This window comes from Pithys albifrons, chromosome 8 (genome assembly GCF_047495875.1).
Source record: "Pithys albifrons albifrons isolate INPA30051 chromosome 8, PitAlb_v1, whole genome shotgun sequence".
NCBI lineage: Eukaryota > Metazoa > Chordata > Aves > Passeriformes > Thamnophilidae > Pithys > Pithys albifrons.
The window spans coordinates 2,342,024-2,361,206 of NC_092465.1; positions in this window are offsets into that span (position 1 = coordinate 2,342,024).

Consider the following 19,183-nt stretch of genomic DNA (forward strand, 5'->3'; position numbering starts at 1 on the left):
CGGAGTGTCCCCACAGTGTGCACCGAGTGACAGCGGAGTGTCCCCACAGTGTGCACGGAGTGACACCGGAGTGTGCACGGAGTGTCCCCACAGTGTGCACGGAGTGACACCGGAGTGTGCCCGGAGTGTCCCCACAGTGTGCACGGAGTGTCCCCGGAGTGTGCCCGGAGTGTCCCCACAGTGTGCACGGAGTGTCCCCACAGTGTGCCCGGAGTGTCCCCACAGTGTGCACCGAGTGACAGCGGAGTGTGCCCGGAGTGTCCCCACAGTGTGCACGGAGTGACACCGGAGTGTGCCCGGAGTGTCCTCACAGTGTGTACGGAGTGTGCACCGAGTGTCCCGAGAGTGTCCCCACAGTGTGGCCGGAGTGTCCCCACAGTGTGCCCGGAGTGTCCCCACAGTGTGCTCGGAGTGACACAGGAGTGTGTACGGAGTGTCCCCACAGTGTGCCCGGAGTGTCACCGCGGTGTGTCCGGAGTGACATCAAAGTGTCCCCACAGTGTGGCCGGAGTGTCCCCACAGTGTGCCCGGAGTGACACCGCGGTGTGTCCGGAGTGACATCAAAGTGTCCCCACAGTGTGGCCGGAGTGTCCTCACAGTGTGCCCGGAGTGTCCCCACGGTGTGCCCGGAGTGTCACCGCGGTGTGCCCGGAGTGTCCTCACAGTGTGGCCGGAGTGTCCTCACAGTGTGCCCGGAGTGTCCCCACGGTGTGCCCGGAGTGTCACCGCGGTGTGCCCGGAGTGTCCTCACAGTGTGCCCGGAGTGTCCTCACAGTGTGCCCGGAGTGTCCCCACGGTGTGCCCGGAGTGTCACCGCGGTGTGCCCGGAGTGTGCACCGAGTGTCCCGAGAGTGTCCCCACAGTGTGCCCGGAGTGTCCTCACAGTGTGCCTGGAGTGTCACCGCGGTGTGTCCGGAGTGTCACCGCGGTGTGCCCGGAGTGTCCTCACAGTGTGCCTGGAGTGTCACCGCGGTGTGTCCGGAGTGTCACCGCGGTGTGCCCGGAGTGTCCTCACAGTGTGCCTGGAGTGTCACCGCGGTGTGTCCGGAGTGACATCAAAGTGTCCCCACAGTGTGCACGGAGTGTCCCCACGGTGTGCCCGGAGTGTCACCGCGGTGTGCCCGGAGTGTCCTCACAGTGTGCCTGGAGTGTCCTCACAGTGTGCCCGGAGTGTCCCCACAGTGTGCACGGAGTGACACCGGAGTGTGCACCGAGTGACACCGGAGTATGCTCGGAGTGTCCCCACAATGTGCCCGGAGTGTCCCCACGGTGTGCCCGGAGTGTCACCGCGGTGTGCCCGGAGTGTCCTCACAGTGTGCCTGGAGTGTCACCGCGGTGTGTCCGGAGTGACATCAAAGTGTCCCCACAGTGTGTCCGGAGTGTCACCGGAGTGTGCCACCGGTGTGCCCGGAGTGTCCCCACGGTGTCCCCACAGTGTGCCCGGAGTGTCACCGCGGTGTGTCCGGAGTGACATCAAAGTGTCCCCACAGTGTGCCCGGGGTGTGTCCGGAGTGCCCCGAGAGTGTGCACAGAATGTGCATGGAGTGTCCCCGCAGTGTCCCCGCAGTGTGCCCGAAGTGTCACCGCAGGGTGCCCGGACTGTGCTTGGAGTGTCCCGAATGTGTCCGGGGAGTGTCCCTGTCGGGTCCCCACTGCATCCCCACAGTGTCCCCACAGTTTCCCCACCGTGTCCTCACCATGTCCCCACAGTGTCTCTACTGTGTCCCCACACTGCCCCACACTGTCCCCACAATGTCCCGACCGTGTCCTTGCCATGTCCCCACAGTGTCCCTGCTTTGTCCCTGCTGCATCCCCACAGTGTCCCCACCATGTCTCTGCTGTGTCCCCAGAGTGTTCCCAGAGCATCCCCCACGGTGTCCCCACTGTGTCCTCACCGTGTCCCCACCATGTCCCCACAGTGTCCCTGCTTTGTCCCTGCTGCATCCCCACAGTGTCCCCACCATGTCTCTGCTGTGTCCCCAGAGTGTTCCCAGAGCGTCCCCCACCATGTCCCCACAGTGTCCCCACCATGTCCCCACTGTGTCCCTGCTGTGTCCCCTCAATGTCCCCACAGTGTCCCCACCACGTCCCCACCATGTCCCCACTGTGTCCCCACCGTGTCCCCACTGTGTCCCCACCGTGTCCCCACTGTGTCCCTGCTGTGTCCCCTCAATGTCCCCACAGTGTCCTCACCATGTCCCCACCGTGTCCCCACTGTGTCCCCACCGTGTCCCCACTGTGTCCCCACCATGTCCCCACCGTGTCCCCACAGTGTCCCCACCATGTCCCCACTGTGCCCCCATTCGATTAAACCAAACCTGTTAGTCAAAGCTTAACCATTTGGGTCACAGCCCAACTGTACCTAATATTCCATTTTTTTAATTAGAAAAGCACCAATTTGGTCTCTGAATTGCCATTCACTTTTAGTCACCTGTTGCATCTTTTTATTTTTGTGGTTTCATACAGAAAATACAATTACTGTTTGTGACAAACACATGATGCACCAAATGAAGAATAAAGAATTGTGTCAGAGAGGGAAGATGAAACAGGCACAGGAACACACAGGAGGCAAAAGGAGGAGCAAGAACATGACATTCCTCAGCCAGGGATCCAAATCAGCTTGGGAAAGAGAAGTGGAAATTGTATTAACAACTCCTGTGAAAGCATCAGGTAAGTGTTCAGTGATAGGTGAGCAAATGAAGCTTGAAAGAACAGAGAACAAAACTGAGAGGCTGCACTTATTTACAATACCCTTAAAATACTTTTATTCATAAACACAATCTTGCATTAGAATTAACACACAGACATTTCAAACTCCTTTGTTTTCTAGCTTAGCATTTCTAGTTCAGCACCGTTTTTAGAAGCAGCCAAACTTCCCACACCCACGATGGGTTTGGCATCCCCAAACTGAGCCATGATTGATTGGTGGCAGCAGAGGGTTGGCATTTTCAGAGGGTAATTGTGGTGCCTTTCTGCATGAGTTGTATTTTCCATATAAATTCCACGACCTGGGGTGTGTTATGGCCCAGCTGCACAGGTACCATCCATGTGAAAATGTGAGCAGGCAGTGATGTGGAACTGCCAGTTCCTCCCCAAGTACTTCCTCGAGTAGCTGAGAGACAAAAACAACTTTCCTCTTCCTGCTTCTGCAAAAAAGAGGCATTTTACACACACTGCTGTAAGATTATTTTTCCCTTTCAGTCAGCACAGCTGAACAATAGATAATAATAACCTTTTCCCTTTGTGTGCATGTTCTGTTCTTTTTCACTGCTTAAATAATAAAAAAAAGGAACAAAAATGAAACATATTTACCCTCAAGGTGGCTCTTAGTCCTAAACTCATCCCATTATTTTATTTCTACAAGCAATGCAATTTTTTTAAATGATGCCCTGCAGATGCAGAAGGTTTTTTATGTAGTCAAAAAAGCCATTGCACAGGGCTGAACATGGGCAGGACTGAAGTTTCAGCTTCCATTAATTCAGCTTTAAGCCCAACCCACCCATCTTTTAAGCCCATAATCTGATCTCTTCCTCTTGTAAAATATTACAGATTTCCTGAAGAATTTTAGCTGTAAAAAATTATGCCCTGTACCTCACTTGTAGATAAAATAAGTTACTTTTGATGCACAAATCAAGGGGGAAAATGTCTCAAATGAAATCATTTGCTCAGGAGTTGAATTCTGACTTGTCTTTGAAAATAATGGAGCTGAATATGCACATTTGGACAGTGGATATGCCCAAATGCCCCAGATTTCCCTTTAGCACATCTATCAGTGGAAATGTCAGAGCCAAACAGGCTGGGGGGCTTTGCCACGTCCTGGCTGCTGCTCCTGCTTCTCCACAGTGACATTTAGCACAAGGAATCCTTGTTCTCACCGTAGCTGCCTCAAGCCTGATGGTCTTTTTGCAAATGCATCCTCTTTCTTTGTTCTTGCTCTTTGCTTTAATTTCTTTTCCCCCTCTCACTGCATTAATCTCCAAGCAGAAGCATCACTTATGGACAATTATCTCAATGTCCTTTATTGCCCATGATATGGCATGAGCATGTACCTGTTCTTTATTCTGTGTTGCTGCCTTTTAAGTACAAGAAATACTAAAACAATTTTTAGAAAATACAAAAACAGAGATTCCAGAAGTGATTTTGGGCCCTGACAAGGCACAGTGTTTGTTCTTCAGCCTTGTGGGGTGTCCAAAACTTAATTCATCATAAGGTGTTGAAAGACAACTGGGATTTTTGTGGTGCTAATGACTGTAATTACACAGAAATAATCAAGATGTAAAGTGTACAGAATTGTCCTTTGCACCATGCCAGGTACAGGCTCAGAAGATGCAATTAGGAAATGATCCACAGTATCAAATATTCCCAGTGTCCCTCTAAAGCCACTGCACAACATTTTGGATTCCAGCCTTGTTATAGAGGGGTTTGATCTCATATTTAAGCAAATCTTCACTAGAAGGAGCCTGAAAGTATCCAGGGGGCTGCCTTAGTAACTTCAGCACAAGGCAAAGTGCTGAGCTTTCCAGGAGATCCATGAATGGACTAGGGGAGTCTTTTTAAAGGTTATGAAGTCCTTCTTTCTCCCTGTTTCTGAGAACTCTGATTGAAGTGAAAGGAACCTCTGTCCTATTCATTTCAAAGGGGGTTTTGTCAGGAAAAAGAGCTTGATCAAAGTGGCCAGTAAGCATGCTTAGTGTTCACAGTTAATGTATCATTCCAAACCATTTCTATTTCCAATTATCCCAAGGGTTTATGGAACTGGCAGCCTGCACATTTTCCTCTTTGAGGTCACCAAAAACCTATCAGCCAAACCCTGAGATCTGGGATGGAACAGCTTCCTGGGAGATTTATAGCTCTGAATGAAAATTATCAAAGTTGGAAATGGAGTTAAAACCTCGAGCCCGACAGCAACAGACACCAAATAAAATGATATAAAAAGGCAGCTATGGAAATAGCTGATTCCCCAAATTATAGCAGGAAGGTAACGTGGGGAAAAGCAGCAGGAAGCTCCTGATTTGAGGCTTTGATATCAAAACTATTTGTGTCAAGAAATAGGTTTAAAATGCAAGGGAATTGTGCTTTCTGTGTGAGGGTTCCCACAGGCACGGGGAGGGCCAGCAGCTCTTTAAAGGAACCTGCTGCAGCTGCTTCCTGTGGAATAAAATCTGGGATTCTCACTCAAAAGATAAACCTCCCCTTGGCTCTGACCCTGCTCTTTTACTGCTCAATTCAACAAGTTAGGGAACAACAATGCAATTGTGCAGCCAGATTTATTTGGCTTGGAAGGGGCAAGTGAAGCCACTGAGCACCTGCAGGAGTGCAGCAAAAACCCACAGAAATCTGGGGTTTGACCACAGCAAAGTGTTCCCCTCAGTGCAGTGACCAGTGAGGAGGAAAAGCATCATTCTGACTGGAGCTAGAATAATACTGCTAAAATCAGTACATAGTAAGAATTGTATTTATGGCCTTAAGTTTTGGGAAATTAGAGTAAGCCTTAAAAAGAAAGAGATTTATCAACAGTCATTTAGAAAACCAAGTTTGCAAATGTATACGAATTTATCCCAAAGTCTCACACCTCAGGAGGTAAACACAAGATACTGTTTCTATTTATTTATTTTTAATCAATGTATTTTGAGGAGCTGGGAGCTCCCCAGCTGTGTTAAAAAGTTAAAAAGCAAACCTCACCCTGCCATTTAAAACACCAAATAAAGTAAGAATAACGGGGCATTGGAAACTGTTACAATTTTCATTCAGAGTTCAGAAACCAGAGTGTGAAGGAGCTGCCCTAAAGTGGACTCTGAGATCTGCCCCAGCAGGAAGAGATGCTCCCTTTCCTCCTCAGAGCTTAGTCCTGGGTTTCAGTCCAAGGGCAGAAGTGTGGCTGCTTTCTAAAACTAAATTTGGGGGCTTCTTAAAAATCGTAGGCTCACAGACTGGTTTGGGTTGGAAGGGACCTTAAGGATCATTTCATTCCTTGGGCAGGGACACCTTCCAGTAGGTAAAAACAGTAACTCAGGAAATAACCCAAGTGTTGCTTCCTATAAACACTCTAAAGCTCCTCTCTGCCCTAAGAAACCCCACAAACCCACCCTGGCCATTGCTGCCTGCTGGGTCAGTGGCCTGCATGGAACAATTCCTGATTAATAATGGCAATGTTTTCCCTGCCCACCCTGTTCTGAGGTTGCCACCATTGCTTTGGGCTGCCCTGGAGCAGCAGCACTCACAGAGTGGGAATATTCAGTGGAAATTCCAAGAAAACTGGAACCATGCGCGGGCACAGCCTGAGTCTTCCCAAGGTGTCCAGGGAAATGTCCTTCTACCAGCAGAACTTCACCCTCTCTGGCAGGGTTTGTTCCTTTATCTGCACATACCAGACCTCTGTCATCACATCTCAGCCTTTTTTCCCTTCCCAATCCCTTTAGTCCTTCCATAACCCCTTAAACCCCAAATATCTCCCCAGTGCTTCTCTCCTGCTGGGGTAGAGCCATTGTGAGAACCTTTTCCTGCTGCAGGAATAACCCAGTTCCCCTGGTGTCAGTCAGGAGGCGTTTCCCTGGGAGGAAAGATTTTACTGTTATCCCACTGTGATGCAAATCAGAGGGAAGTTTGTTGTCACTTGTGTGGCAGCGCTGTCATCCCGTGCTCTGCACTTCCCCCAGTTCTCTGCAAAATGGGACTGAAAGCCATCACAGCAACACAGGAGTCTCTCAGCAACGTTGCCGTGCACCAAGAAACAAAAATATTGTCTCGGTTGCACGAGGAGTCAAAAGGAAAATGAAAGTGTTACGCTGGAAAAAAATAGTGGTGGTGCTGTTTGTAGTACTCAGGGCACACATTTGTAATAACAAAAGGGAGTTTTCAGTCCTCGTTGCAAGTTATGCAATCAACATGCAGATTTAAAGATGTATTCAAGCTCCACGTTCCTGTACTTCCTTGTCAGAGAGGGTTTTTTAAGGAAATAGTATAAAAAAAACCACTTTCATTATGCAGACATCAGTCACAGCAAAGCTGATAGAGTGTTCCCGCTTCCAAATTGCTCCTCATTGACACCTCCTGCTATTCCTAAATACTCCAGTGCTTGGGAATTGCTGCTCCAGCAAAGCCACTCCTCTACACCAGCAGTGAGGGAGCAGCTCGGCCCGGGCTGTGCTTTGCAGGACTGAGGAGCCCTTTCTGTGCCTTCCAGGTCGGGTGGCCATTCTCATACCACTCAGAACTCTGAACAGTCAGCCCTCAAGCAAATGATTTGCATCCAGACGTTGCTTCTTTCTCGATTTCTTTTAGGTTTGACAGCAGGAGGAATTTCTCTATGGAAAGGGTGGGCAGGTACTGGAATTGCCCAGGGAGGTTTGGAGTGCCCAGCTCTGGAGGTGCCCAAGGCAGGACTGGATGTGGCACTCAGTGCTCAAGGTGGGCATTGGGCACAGGGTGGGCTCCATGGGCTGGGAGGGCTTTTCCAGCCTCAGGGATCCTGGGATTCTTAAATAAGTGACCAATGACTCCACATGCTCCCTGAAAAGTTGGGAGAGGTTTGCCCATTGGCACATCCAGCTGGTTCCCTGCTGTGTTTTTGGTTCACAATCAAACCCTATGGAAGGAGGAGCAATGAGTTTATCTTGGAAGCTGGAGGGGTGTCTGGGACAAGGCCTGGAGGGACAGGACACAGGGAATGGCTTCCCACTGCCAGAGGGCAGGGCTGGGTGGGATATTGGGAAGGAATTGCTGGCTGGGAGGGTGGGCAGGCCCTGGCACAGGTTGGGCAGAGAAGCTGTGGCTGCCCCTGGATCCATCCCTGGGAGTGTCCAAGGCCAGGCTGGAGCAACCTGGGCTGGTGGGAGGTGACCCTGCCCATGGCAGGGGTGGCACTGGGTGGGCTTTGAGGTCCCTCCCAATATCTTTGTACTGTTGATGAGAGGACTGGAACATCTCCTGAATGGAGCCAGGCTGGGAGAGATGGGAATGTTCCCCTGGAGAAGAGAAGGCTCCAGGGACACCTGAGAGCCCCTGGCAGGGCCCAAAGGGGCTCCAGGAGAGCTGGAGAGGGACTGGGGACAAGGCCTGGAGGGACAGGACACAGGGAACGGCTTTAAACTGAAAAGGAATACTTTTAGATGGGATATTGGGAAGGAATTGATGGCTGGGAGGGTGGGCAGACCCTGGCACAGGTTGGGCAGAGAAGCTGTGGCTGCCCCTGGATCCATCCCTGGGAGTGTCCAAGGCCAGGCTGGAGCTGAGGAAAGGCCAGTTTGGATCACCCACAATCCCCATGCCCAGAGAGCTGAGTCACCAGGAAGAGGGAAGTGCAGAGCCTGCACAGTCCCCCGGGCACCCTCACTGTGTGGATGGTGCCAGGCACCCTCAGGGAGCTTCTGCTTCCCCCCAAACTGCTCTTGGGAGTGTATTTTCACACAGCTGAGCCTGGCTCTGTGTTCCTCTGAGGCTGAACTTGAGCTGCATCTGCAGAGCCTCCTCCGTGTGTCCCACACTCAGCTTTGGAGCACAGACAGAGCAGGACCTGCTCACAACAGGTCTCTGAAGTTCACTAAGAAAAAAAGGAAGGAAAGAGTGAAAAGTGGGAAGTGAATTGTGGGCATGGGATAGAGCAGACATGGGAAGAGGCCACTGGTGAAAGTGAGGGAAAGGTGATGCCCTCAGGGCTGAGTTTTCACAGGTGAGCTTTGGAAGCTTGAAAATTAAAATTTCCAGCTTCCAGCAAGCCCAGGTCATGGGGAAGAGGCCAAATTTACTGGAAAGCCAGTTCAGATTGGAGCAGGAACAGCTGAAGACAGCTGGAAAGATGAAGAGAGTGGAAAAAGTGACCAAACTGGACCAATTCTGTGAAGCCACGTTGTTAAACCCTGTAGAAAACCAGTTGTCACCATGTCATTTTCTGTCCAGGTCACCCCGTGGTGACTCTGCAAGACAAACCCCTGGCAAACTTTACTCCTCAGTACTGAGCCTTTGGAGGCTCCAGGAACCTCTGTGCAATACACCCCATGCCTGCCCCTGGGAAAATCAGGGAATGTCACAGGCATGAGGGGGATTTCTAACCCTGAAATCCTAAAGAATGACCATGAGATTAAAAATCAGGACATGGTTACACCCTGGCTGCTCCAGGTGTAGGAAAAATCATCTGAGACAAAAGAATGGCTGGGTTTGGTGGTGTTTCTGCAAGGACCTGAGTGGGGTCACTAATTAATCATTGTTGGAAACAAAGGAGAAATCAAGGAGTGGAAAATAATGCCGTTACATATTAAGAAAATTACATCAGAGTTAAAATATAAAAAATCCAACTGAGAAAGTGCTGGTGCAATAGTTGTATTTTCAAGGAGGGCAATGAATCCATTCCCATTTCCCCCAAGAATTGGGTGGTTGTTTACAAATTTCTGTGCACAAGTCGTTGTTTTAAATACTCAGATTTTTTTGTGAGCTTTTCCTGAAGTCACAGGGATAAAACAATCCATAAGGATCAAGGAGTTGTAATCCCAACCTGTCTGGATGATCCAAACTCCATTTGTTTAAGGAAACAGTGAGCTCATGTCACCTGGGACATATGAAAATATCCTAACCTGGGAAGTTGTGGTTCCACACCAGCTTCCCCTTCCTGCTGGCACCTCTTTAATAACAGGCTTTTCCTTTTCTCCAGCTGGCAGTGGGAGATGGGATGGTGTTTTCCCAATGGATCCTGCTGTGGTTTGGCTGTGAGTTGCCACTCTCCTTCCTGCACTTGGCCTGTTCCCGTGGGCACATCATCATTCCTTGAATAGGTTAAATTCCATGATTTTTTTTCCCTTCTATACCCATACCTGTAGTCTGCCAGCAAACACACTTCCAGGAATGTTTCTCCATGGGGGATGTGGGAGCTGGAGCTATGGATGGATCCAACCAAACTCTGCTTCCACCTGCCACGGGATTTATAATCTGATGCTCCACCCCAGTTCCTGCCCTTCCTTTCAACACAATTCCACAGGTGTTCTGTCCTGGTTCTGGAATTGGTTTTATTTACATTACCCAGTTTGTGTTTGTGTTTTCAATCCTAATTGCAGCCGAATTCCTGCTCTCATTCAGGGCAGGATGGCCTCGTTAATGGAAAGAGCCAGATGGTGACAGTGTGAAAGATTCAGAGCAAATCTGATATGGGCACAAGGATCACGAAATACCAAAAAAATCTTTGGGAAAGGTCAATTTGGTGTCAGCAGAGGCTGTGTGGGTGGGTGGGCAGGGGGGCCGTTACTCCAAAGACTCCCAAAAGAAACAGACTTGACAAAACAAGTTCAATTTCAGGTGGTTCCTGAAATTAACATAAGTCGGTACTTTTACCCAGAATTAACAGAGTTTTTTATTCTCTTTGCTTTGACAAGTTTTCAATATAAACCTTATCTATATAAATCTTACGTGCCACCTTTCCAGGAGACATTCAGAAAGTATCTGCTTTAAGGCAGTGCTTAATTTAAGCCTGACATGTGATTTGCTAAACAAACCTATGACTAAGGCAACCCCGAGTTTGTTCGGCAGGGCTGAAATTCGATCCAGTGAATCACCAGTGAGTAAGAGTGATGCTATCTGGAGTCTTGATCTGAGCACAGATTTGAATAATGACCTGGATTTTTTGGGGAGAGCAGCTAACCAGGCAAGAAAAGGGGAGGGGAATCTGTGAAGAGCTCTGGGGTTGATATCACTACCTATTTTCAGCTGGATGAGTCAGGGAGCTATCACATGGATTTGCACAGAAATATCAAAGCAAATCCCACTTCAAACCCACACCACTTCCCAATATATACCCTCACTCATCGATTCCACAGGCCAGGGAACATCTCTTTGCCTCAAATAAAAGCCAAGGAGATCAGAGCAACAACCAACTTGGTTTAAACAAACACTCTGATTTCCTGTGAAGCTCCTGCCTTGGCTGATCTACAGCTGAACCAAGAAGGAACAGGCACTCCAAAAGTGCCACTGGCTGAGCTCCTTAAGTGGAGTCTTGATGTGTGTAGAGACCCAGGAAGGCAAATTGTTCTGCAAAACTGCAGAAAAAATGGGCTAAATGGACAGAGATGGCAACTTGTGCAAATATCCCTGAATAACAATGGAAGGAGCCTCAGCTGCCATGCAGGGCCTGGAACCCAACACACCTCTCCAATATTAGAAGCTTATTGGGATATAAATACGAGATCCCCCTGGATCCATGGGAGGAACATCGTCTGTGGTGGTTCATATTATGAAATATGAAGCCAATTATGGAAGGAAACAACTCATTCTGTTACAGAGTATTTCTGCTGAATCCCATCTAGGAGAACATCAAGCCTTGACAGACTTCCATTTTCCCCCCTGAACATTCTGCAATGTTTCTCAAGTTGCTGCCAGATGCGAAATCCTCTGGAAATTAAAAGAAGGATTTAGTCAATATTTTAATGTAATATTCAGAATTGCAACGTTTCTACACCAGAAGATGAAAAAAACTTATTGTTTTGTGCTTTTATTTCTTTTATTGGCCAAAAAAATCCCCTGTGGATTTTTAAGTCCTACCATCTTAGGACATCCTACTCTTCTATAGGTTATAAAACCCTATTGTTGCTTCTCTTAGTTAAGGATCCGGACTCTGTAGTGTATAAAGGTGTATAAAGCAGGGGCACAAGTGAGTTAATCACCTCTAATTTAATTTAATTAAGGTCACTGCCTTAGTTATGGGCATTAATGCACAAACTGTGTGGCACAGACTCTGTGTTAAGTGCCTTGTATAACAAGGGTAAATTTTATCTTACATTTTTTATATTAATGTTTTGCATTCTGAATTCCAGTGCCACATACCAGTTCTAGCTCTGAACAGGCAAGCTGGGCTGATAAAATGAAATCTGATTTCCTGGAAACAACCAACAAGCAGCCACAGAGCTCAGCTGGTTGCAGGGGGAGCACAAGGTCCAGGTGTGGCTCTGGTGGTCTGAAGGTGCTCAGGAGAGAAACAGCCACGTGGTTCTGACAGTGCTGAAAGCACTAACCACCAGGGGTAACAAACACCTCATCTGGCCACAAACAGCTGCCAAAATGCCCAAGTGCTGGGAGAAACAATCAAATGGAAAGGGATGAGAGGTGTGTGATCTGCTGGTCCGACAGAGGCAAAGCTGGAGAGGGATGAGAGTGCTGGCTGGGGAAGGGTCAGTGATGGCACATCCAGAGAGACACTGAACAACTGTCAGGACAAGGACAGAGGGAGGAAAACCAACTCTGAGGCTGGAAATCAGCATTGCTACTGTGGGGTGATGTCCCAGTCAGAATAACAGGGGGAAAAGTCCAATATGGTCTCATGGAGCTTAAAAACTGCCAAGGATTCTGCAAAGCTCAGCTTGGTGGCACTGGGTCAGGATTCTGCAAAGTTGAGCTTGGTGGCACTGGGTGAGGATTCTGCAAAGCTTGGCTTGGTGGCACTGGGTGAGGATTCTGCAAAGCTCGGCTTGGTGGCACTGGGTGAGGATTCTGCAAAGCTCGGCTTGGTGGCAAGGCTGAGGATTCTGCAAAGCTCGGCTTGGTGGCACTGGGTGAGGATTCTGCAAAGCTTGGCTTGGTGGCAAGGCTGAGGATTCTGCAAAGCTCGGCTTGGTGGCACTGGGTGAGGATTCTGCAAAGCTTGGCTTGGTGGCAAGGCTGAGGATTCTGCAAAGCTCGGCTTGGTGGCACTGGGTGAGGATTCTGCAAAGTTGAGCTTGGTGGCACTGGGTGAGGATTCTGTAAAGCTTGGCTTGGTGGCACTGGATGAGGATTCTGCAAAACTTGGCTTGGTGGCACTGGCTGAGGATTCTGCAAAGCTCAGCTTGGTGACACTGGGTGAGGATTCTGCAAAGCTTGGTGGCACTGGGTGAGGATTTTGCAAAGCTTGGTGGCACTGGGTGAGGATTCTGCAAAGCTCAGCTTGGTGGCACTGGGTGAGGATTCTGCAAAGCTCAGCTTGGTGGCACTGGGTAAGGATTCTGCAAAGCTTGGTGGCACTGGGTGAGGATTCTGCAAAGCTTGGTGGCACTGGCTGAGGCTTCCCCACAGGCACAGCTCTTACACCACCAATCTGGGACTGAATTTTTGTTTTTAGGCATAACTTCTACCCTTGTTGATGCATAAAATGTGCAAAGTCTCCTCCTGGCATGGGGAGCCAGAGCTGTGAAGCACTTGGGAAAACCAAGTCAGTGAGACCAAAGGGAGAAATAAATTTCCAAATGCCTTTGGAAGCCTTTGTGGAACAGCACTCCAAATTCCATGGAACACTGAAGGCCTGACCCAAACGTGTGAGCAGGTAACTCTGGCAAGAGTCCTCCCCAGGGTGGGTTGGAGCAGGAATAAATTTAGCTGGGTTTGCTTTGGAGATCAGACTGTGCTCATAACACTCTGCTTAGAGGATGCTCAGGAGAAGATTCCAAACACCCCCGTGTTTCTGAATTCCCTGAAACACTGAATAGATGCAATTGTCTGCAGGGCTGAGTAAGAGTCCTCTCAGACTTCAAACAAAGGAAGATAATGTGCAACTGGAGTTATAAGCAGCTGTTTCAGACAAAAAACCTTCAGTTTCAAGGTTTTTCACCTGATCCAGAGGTCCTGATGCCTCTCTGCAGCAGCACCATCAGAGGGTTTAAAGGAAACCTTCCTTCTCTTTTTTCTGAGAAATGCAAACTTTGAGATGTTTTACTTATTTTTGGTTCCAGAAACAAGCAGAGAACATGGACTGATCAGGAGTTGTGCCTTCCCTGGGCTTGGTTTTATGGGAGAATGAAGTCGAAATGAACTTCTCCTAAGTTCAAGATCTAGAAGTTGGGAGGCCCCAACTCATGGATATTTCCAAGGAGAAATCTCATTCCATCTTTTAAGGATCACTGAAAAACCCCACGAGTAAGTCTGTGGGCCTGATAGCTAAAGGCCATATAATTAATTACAGCTCCATAACACACTTTATTAATCACATTTGGGGAAGATGTGCAGTAGTATCTGTTCAGATTAGTTGGCTGGTGCCCCAACAGCTGGAATCAGAGAGACTCAGGGACAGACCTGCCTTCCCTGTGAGTGGGAACAGCAGGGACTGAAGGATGGAAGCACAAACCCCACTTTCCTTCTGCTCCTTTCCCAGGGTGGGAATGGTCCCTCCTGGCCTGGCCCAGCCTGTGCTGAGGAGTCTCCTGTGCAATGGGAGCATTTGCTCTTCTGAAAACCCCTGACACCTTTGGGATGTTCACCCCCTAAAAGTGTTGAGATCCAATCAATAACCTGCCACACTTGCCTTTCTTTAGTCAGTAACTGCTCATTTTGCTGCTGGTCCAACAGATACACTTCATTCCCTCTTGCCATCTAATCCATTGCTTTATTGGATACTTAAGTCACCTTATCAGGCGGTTAATAAGAGGATCATTGTCGATAATTAATGACAACATCTTCCTATGGAAACTAATTAACAGAAATGCAGCATCCATGTCCTTTGGAGTGTGGTTTGGTTTAAGCTCTTCCCAAAGAAGCCTTGGACACTTCCAGGGATGGGGCAGCCCCAGCTGTGCCAGGGCCTGCCCACCCTCCCAGGGCAGGATTTCTCCCCATGGCCCATCCGAGCCCACCATCCTTCACCCCAACCCATCCCCTCCTGTCCTTGCCATTCCAAGATTCCATGAGGACGAGCGTGCAGGACTCAGAGGGAGCTCAGTGTGGGGGACAGACGGGATAACATCTTGCTGTACACACTCTGTAATTAATTTTAATTTACTTAATTAAGAATTTAATCTTTGGGGAAGGAAGATGAAAAAGTTCCTTCATAAACTGACAATGGGTGATTGTTCTCGGCTTCTTATCCTGGAGGCACCAGGGCTAATGAGAGCTCTGGAAATCCTTGGATAGACTGAGGATATGGAGGGATGGGAGTCCCCCAGCACAGGCTGCTGTATTGGGCTCCTCCTCCTCCTCCTCCTCCCACCACCACTCCCCTTCTTCCCAGGGAATCCAATACATGGAAAAGCAAAATTCCCTCTGCCAAAGCCAATTGGCACTTGAAGACTCACAGCTTGGGAAGCTGGTTATGGATTCAACCTCTGCCAGAAAGATCATCCCTGTGCTAAACACTCAACAGAAGTTGGGGAGATGATGTTATTGAAATCCCAACATGGAAATGCCCAATAATTTTCCTAAAATGACATAAAAGAAATGCAACAGATGCAGCATCATATGGAGTTGCTTAATGGCAAGGCTCAGCCTTTCAGGAAGAGATTTACATCCACAGCCACTCTAAAACTTGACTTTTGCATGGGATAATTCTGAGTTTGCTGCTTGCTGGGCTTTGGTGCCTTCCTTACCCCTCCTGGTGTCAGTTCTGCTCTAGCAAAGCCCAGCACTCCCAATAGATCCAGGTGTTTTGCTGCTACTCTGCAAAACTCGGGTCTGTGTTTAGTTAAACTCGGCTCAAAGCTGCCCCTGAGAGAGGACTCTGCCTGCCACAGATTAACCTGCACCATCATTGGCTCCAGCCTCATTCCCCCCAATTATTCCAAGTATTTTAACGAGGCTCACATGTTGGCCATGTGTTCCCAGCCCTGTCTGTGTCTCACTTGAGGACAAGCTCAGCCCACCTCATGCTTTGGGTGGATGGAAAGTGTTGGGAGCTGCATCTGCATCCACATCTGCACAGAAACTGCTCCCACTGGGTGCTAAGCCAGGACTTAACGAGCAGTTTTATAAACCTTATTGCCCCATTTTATTTATTTTAAGGTTGCAAATGTCAAACTTGTACTTTTATACCTCCTAAAGTTTGCCCTTGTACTTTTATATCTCCTAAAGTTTGTCCTCATTTTTAATAAGTATTTTTTAAAAAATTATTTCTTTGATTTCTAACACTTTATTTTTTATCATTCTGCCATAATGGAGTTGTCAGTGACAAAGGGTTAGGCAGGATCAGGTTTTTCCTGCCACTTCCTGTGACACCTTGGGAAGCAGGAGGTGCCTGTGTGGGCTCTGCTCCCACTCCCACTTTCCTGCCTTTCTCTCAGGGAGAAGTTTCTTCCTTTATTCAACCAGACAAATGGATCAAAGTTTCTTCCTTTATTCATCCAGACAAATGGATCAACCAGTACAATACAAATTCATTTCACTGCTATTGCCCCTGCTCAAGGGCCTAAAATATTTAATCTTTGACTAATTAATAATTTTCCTCTGTTCTGAAGTTCTGCATCTTACCCTGAGGGTTTCACTTGCTGAACCAACATCCACTGACCCAAAGCAAAGGTATCTGATAAGGCTTTCAGCATGTTTTGGGTGTCATTTTGTACTTAAATCTAAAACTTCTTTCTATTCTGTATCCTGTTTTATTATCTTTTCATGGAATCATGGAACGGTTTGGGTTGAAGGGACCTCAAAGCCCACCCAGTGCTACCCCCTGCCATGGGCAGGGTCACCTCCCACCAGCCCAGGTTGCTCCAGCCTGGCCTTGGACACTCCCAGGGATGGATCCAGGGGCAGCCACAGCTTCTCTGCCCAACCTGTGCCAGGGCCTGCCCACCCTCCCAGCCACCAATTCCTTCCCAATATCCCACCTGTGATCTCCTGTTTGCTACTTTGGTTGATGAAACTCTCAAGATGGATGAGACCAAGTCTGGGAAGTGCAAATTCTCCTTTTGGTCACAATTAACCACATGAAAGACAGGATGGGATAGGATGGGATGGCATGGGGTGGGATGGGATGGGATGGGATAGGATGGGATGGGATGGGATGGGATAGGATAGGATAGGATAGGATAGGATAGGATAGGATAGGATAGGATAGGATAGGATAGGATAGGATGGGATAGGATGGGAAGGGATGGGATGGGATGGGATGGGATAGGATAGGATAGGATAGGATAGGATAGGATAGGATAGGATAGGATAGGATAGGATAGGATAGGATAGGATAGGATAGGATAGGATGGGATAGGATGGGATAGGATGGGATAGGATGGGATAGGATGGGATGGGATAGGATGGGATGGGATGGGATAGGATAGGATAGGATATAGGATAGGATAGGATATAGGATAGGATGGGATGGGATGGGATGGGATGGGATGGGATAGGATAGGATAAGAAAAAGATTTTCCTTCATTTTTCATGTGTAATCTTCCCTTTTTCCTTGGAAGCAGAGAGCTCAATCCCACAGCTGAGAACAGATAATGACAAACCCCAATAATTTGTTATTTTTATGACTTTTTCTCTCATTGGAGAAAAAATCAGCAAGAGGAGCAAGAAATCATTTTCCTAGAACTGAAGACGAGGGGTGTTTTTCCCAGGAGCTGGGAATTGCCTCTCTGTGGAAAAGGCCTCAAATGATTGTGATTTGATGAGATGGAAACTTGTGATGGAGGATTAAGAAAATTTCCATCCCATAGACCTGTTTTCTGTCTGAAAAGTTCTGCAACCTCCCCCTGCTCAGTGAAGCACAAACCAGCCAAGTAGGACCTGTAGGTATTTTCAATGCCAAGTATTTGTTCTCCCACAGATTTAGGGAATCGGTGCCCAAAGGACTTACCTGCAACAAGGACCTGGCCAGGGGTGTGGCTGGAAAAGCCTCTGCTCCCCACCCCACTCAGCACCTGGCTCAGCTCCCTCCACGGCAGGGCCCAGCCCTGGATCACTCACTCACCAGGATCCATTTCTGCTGGAATTCTGAACCTCCAGGCTGGTGATTCTGCTGGACTTGGGGCACCCTGTGCCAGAGCTTTCCTGGGATTAGTACACAGGAATACACGAGGCTGCTCCTGCTCCATCCAGTGTGAGTACATCAAACCCCTTCCCATTTCCCAGAGCTTTCCAAAACAGGCATTTCCAGAAAGAACTATCCTAAATATATATAAATAATTTATTTCCTCTTCTAAATCCTGAGCCCCTCATCTTCTGTTGGGATGACACTCAATGGCAAACCCTTATCTCGACAGATGGGATCTTTCACAGGGGATATTTCAAACCAGATCTTCAATTTGAAACTGTTTTTTTGTTAAAGCAACCACAAAAATGGCTTTTTAGTGTTCACAGCCAAGGACTCAATTGTAAGAGCTGGCACAGGGAAAGGAGCTGTGGGGGTTTGGCAGAGGCCAAGCAAACACCAGGTGTCACACTCCAGGTTAAAGCAGAGGCTGCAGTGCAGGGTCACCAGGTGGGAATCCTGGGGAGCACAGGGATAACCAGAACACCAGGAATGCTCACTGGGGTGCTCTGTGGGCTCTCCAGGCTCTGGGGTCCACAGAACCCCCCCAGCTTGTGACCTGGGCATGGAGAACTTTGTCTGTGGTGGGACTGTTTGAACCTCCAGGTGTTCCTGCAGCAGATTCGCTGGAGCTCGCAGGGAATGCCAAACTAACCAACCCTGGGATCCCTGGGAGGCTCCTGGGGGTGCCCAGCAGGGCGAGGGGGGACCCCTGGCATGTGTTGGGGGGCAGGAGCTCCAGAACTGCAACTTGTCCATCGCCAGGAGCTCCAGGGAGGACACCGTGGGATGTGCCGGAGAGCCAGGAATCCTCCTGCCAGGAATCCTGTGGGGCTCCTGCCAGGAATCCTTTGGGGCCCCAGCCAGGAATCCCCTGGAGCTCCTGCCAGGAATCCCGTGGGGCTCCAGCCAGGAATTCCCTGGAGCTCCAGCCAGGAATCCTGTGGGGCTCCAGCCAGGAATCCCCTGGGGCTCCTGCCAGGAATCCCATGGGGCTCCAGCCAGGAATCCTCTGAGGCTCCAGCCTGGAATCCTTTGGGGCTCCAGCCAGGAATCCTCTGGGGCTCCAGCCTGGAATCCTTTGGGGCTCCAGCCAGGAATCCTCTGGGGCTCCTGCCAGGAATCCTCTGGAGCTCCTGCCAGGAATCCCCTGGGGCTCCTGCCAGGAATCCCCTGGGGCTCCTGACAGGAATCCTGTGGGGCTCCTGCCAGTAATCCTTTGGGGCTCCAGCCAGGAATCCCATGCGGCTCCTGACAGGAATCCTGTGGGGCTCCTGCCAGTAATCCTTTGGGGCTCCAGCCAGGAATCCCATGGGGCTCCGGCCAGGAATCCCCTGGAGTTCCTGCCAGGAATCCTGTGAGACTCCAGCCTGGAATCCTCCAGCCAGGAATCCTGTGGGACTCCAGCCTGGAATTCCCTGGGGCTCCAGCCAGGAATCCTCCAGCCAGGAATCCCGTGGAGCTCCAGCCAGGAATTCCCTGGGGCTCCTGCCAGGAATC